We start from the raw sequence: 4,199 nt of genomic DNA, 5'->3' as shown, positions 1-4,199 counted from the left end.
TAAAAGTCATACATTGTAATTATGTATAATATCCTTGTTGAGGGGTTTTGTTTTATTAGTGTGAGGATGATGATAATGGTCATGATGATGATGGTGATCATGATCTTGATGATCATGATAATGAGGACAATGGTGACGATTTATGATGATAGTTGTTGATGATGATGATAGTTGATGATGATTATGATGATGATGATGAGGAGAATGATGATAATGATGATGATGATAGTTGTTGATGTAGAGGATGATAATGAGGAGAATGGTGGTGATGATGATCTTGATGATTAGGATGATAGTTGTTGATGATGATGATGATCATGATAGTTGTTGATGGAGATAATGATGGTGATGGTGATAACGAGGAGAATGGCAATGATTGATGATGATGATGAAGAAGATGATGATGATGGTGATGATAGTTGTTGATGATGAGGAGGAGGAGGAGGATCATGGTGGTGATAGTTGTTGAATTAAACATAATTATGCCACAAGAGGGTAGCAAACACAGTGCATCATGATGATGACAATTTGCTTAGTTATATTTAAACAATTAATGTATTATTGATGTTCCATTGTTTTGCTAAATTGTAAGCAAAATTATGTTATTGTTTGAATATTGAATAAACACCTCTAAGAGGCATAGAGGAAAAAAAATGATGATGACAAGTGCTGATTATAATTATGATGAGGAGGAGGAGGAGGATGATGTTGATGATGATGAATAAGATGGTGATGATGATGATGATTATGATATTTTTTAATATGTTGATGATACTGATGAAGATGATGATGTGGATGATAATGATATAAAATGGGGTGACAACTTCGAGATATGCTCCCAGACTTTGTGGGAGCTAGGAGGACGGCAAGGGACCTATAGGACAGATTGCTAGGGAGAAATGGTATGCTAGTTGTTTTTTCCAGGGGGTGTCTTTGCGAAAACGGGTCATCCTGAAAAAGTAATTTTGACAAACAAAATTTAGAAGCTAAAATGAAACAACAACAACGAAACACAAAAATCAATTACTGCCCGATCGAAGAACACGATAAGGTAGATAATGGAATATGATATGACCGTGGGCCGAATATTGGTGATTTCGAATTTTACATTTTAGTTTGGTTGGGCGAAAGCCATCTCCACGGAGAGCGTTAATTACAACATTTCTGACATGCCAAACATGGCAGGGGTTCAATGGCCGCTCGGTCATATAATAAATCAATTGCATGAGCAGATTTCTTCCTTCAACAATCAACTGGGGGCTCCAAATACTTCAAAACAAAGTTGAATCTCGGTCCAGTATAATTTTCTTTTAATTCGTAACCCTTTTATTTAGATTGTTCGAATGTTAAACTAAACAAAGGACTTGTTATTTTGATGTTTAAATTGTTAATTTTTACATGTCAGACCGCCTGTTTCCCTCTTGTTGTGTACTTAATTATGTTCTGTACCTACCTATATATTTTAATAATTTATTCCTGGAGACCTGCCTTTGACAGCCAGGCGCGGATCCAGGATTTCTGAGGGGTAGGGGCCCAAATTTGAAATCAATTTGAAATTTAGTGTGCTGAAATGTGAAAATCGTGCCGGCCAATATTTCGCTCAGTGGAGGGGGGGGGGGGGGGGGGGGGGGGGGGGGGGGGGGGGGGGGGTACTGAGCACTAATTTTTTGTTTGGGCCCTCGAAAATCTGAAAAATCGCATCCCCTGTCTTTAAATGGTTTTTTCCCAGGGGGGGGGCTCAGGAGCTCAGGGGTTTTATACATTAAATTATCGTCAGATGAGCATATTTTATACCTTATTTGTCACTGGCAGGTCACGAATTAGTCCAGCCTCTGTACCGTTTTGTGTAGCGCACCCAATCAGCTGATAAAATAACATACCCTCAACGTTGAAACAGACCTAGCCATTCCTCTCAATCTGGGGCCCGATAACGACGGAAATTTGGGGATTGCGCGATCAGTGGAGAGACCGCGCTGTGTGTAGGGGATAAAAAGAAATAACGGACTGAATCTGGACTAGTCACGAATTAGCGTGAGAAGCTCAGGGGTTTCGGGCAATAAATAACGGTCAGATGAGCATATTTTTATACCTTATTTGTGACACTGGCAGGACACAAATTGGTGTTGGGTCCATAGGGCGGAGCCCCAATAAGCTAAGGGGTTTTATATGTTAAATTATCGTCAGATGAGCATATTTTATACCTTATTTGTGACACTGGCAGGACACAAATTGGTGTTCGGTCCAGGGGGCGAAGCTCAGAGGCACGAAGTGACGGTAGTGAGGAAAATCCGCACGCAAATTGTATGCGATTTTCATTCACTACCGTCACTTCGTGAATATAGGGACGGTTTATACATCAATTTATCGTCAGATGAGCATAATTTTATACCTTATTTGTGACACTGGCAGGTCACGAATTGGTGTGGGGTCCAGTGGGCGGAGCCCCCGGAAGCTCAGGGGTTTTGGGCAATAAATAACGGTCAGATGAGCATATTTTTATACCTTATTTATGACACTGGCAGGACACAAATTGGTGTTGGGTCCATAGGGCGGAGCCCCAATAAGCTAAGGGGTTTTATATGTTAAGTTATCGTCAGATGAGCATATTTTATACCTTATTTGTGACACTGGCAGGACACAAATTGGTGTTCGGTCCAGGGGGCGAAGCTCAGAGGCACGAAGTGACGGTAGTGAGGAAAATCCGCACGCAAATTGTATGCGATTTTCATTCACTACCGTCACTTCGTGAATATAGGGACGGTTTATACATCAATTTATCGTCAGATGAGCATAATTTTATACCTTATTTGTGACACTGGCAGGTCATGAATTGGTGTGGGGTCCAGTGGGCGGAGCCCCCGAAAGCTCAGGGGTTTTGGGCAATAAATAACGGTCAGATGAGCATATTTTTATACCATAATTTTGTGACACTGGCAGGACAGAAATTGGTGTTGGGTCCAGGGGGCGGAGCAAACAATCAGTCTACGGCAGGAAAAATAACCCAGAATGAATTTTAGCCATGCTCTCTTGACATACGATATCTATACCAGAGCTTAAGATTGGCTGAAACATAGAGAGCTTCCTTCCTACAACATGTAATAATGACATAATTATTGTATGACTATAGTAATTTAAAAGAATATTTAGATAGTTCCTCTTTACATGTGAACATTGTCGATCAGACCATGTCGTTCATTTCAATGATCTATTTTAAGTAAATACCTAAATTTAGACATGCTTACACTTTAAATAGTTTTCCATTGTAATTTTCCTCTAAAGAATCTTTCGACAAACATGTTTTTGAGCTTCTAAGCACCCATCCACGCTCTACTTGTTTCAATCAGTGATCATAATTGTTTTTTTTAATGTAAAACCTGCCGGCGTGAACATCAAAATGATTTCCATCGAGGTACGTTTCCGTTCCTTTCAAATGTGTTTTTCTTTGTTCTGTTACCCTTGTCACAAGCCCAGCCGTATGAAATTTCTTATTCACCTACAGTTCTGTGGCATATACAAATAATGTGCCAGTCCGCATATCGTGGTATTGGTTTCCAGTCAAAGTCATTCGTTTTTTTCTTCTCCCCCCCCCCCCCCCCCTCTCTCTCTCTCTCTCTCTCTCTCTCTCTCTCTCTCTTTGTGTTAAAAAAAAAGCCCCCAGAAGCTCAGGGGTTTTATGCATAAAATTATCGTCAGATGAGCTATTTTATACCTTCTTTGTCACACTGGCAGGTCACGAATTGGTGTGGGGTCCTGGGGGCGGAGCCCCCGGAAGCTCAGGGGTTTTGGGCAATAAATAACGGTCAGATGGGCATATTTTTATACCTTATTTGTGACAATGGCAGGACAGAAATTGGTGTTGGGTCCAGGGGGCGCAGCCCTTAGAAGCTCAGAGGTTTATTCATCAATTTATCGTCAGATGAGCATAATTTTATACCTTATTTGTGACACTATCAGTTAACTAATTGGCGTGAGGTCCAGGGGGCCGACACCCCAGAAGCTCAGGGGTTTTAAGCATTAAATTATCGTCAGATTAGCATCCAGCCGTCCGCCTTAGGGCCCTAGGGGGGGGGGGTCCAGGGGGCAGAGCCACCGGAAGTCAAGGGGTTTTATTCATTTAAATACGGTCAGATGAACATATTTTGATACCTTTGATATCTTTCCTCTTTTATTTCTTTTTTTTTTTGTCCTTCTTTTTTTTT

This window comes from Strongylocentrotus purpuratus, unplaced genomic scaffold (assembly GCF_000002235.5).
Source record: "Strongylocentrotus purpuratus isolate Spur 01 unplaced genomic scaffold, Spur_5.0 spur5_scaffold_20, whole genome shotgun sequence".
Classification (NCBI taxonomy): domain Eukaryota; kingdom Metazoa; phylum Echinodermata; class Echinoidea; order Camarodonta; family Strongylocentrotidae; genus Strongylocentrotus; species Strongylocentrotus purpuratus.
This window is presented reverse-complemented; position numbering follows the sequence as displayed.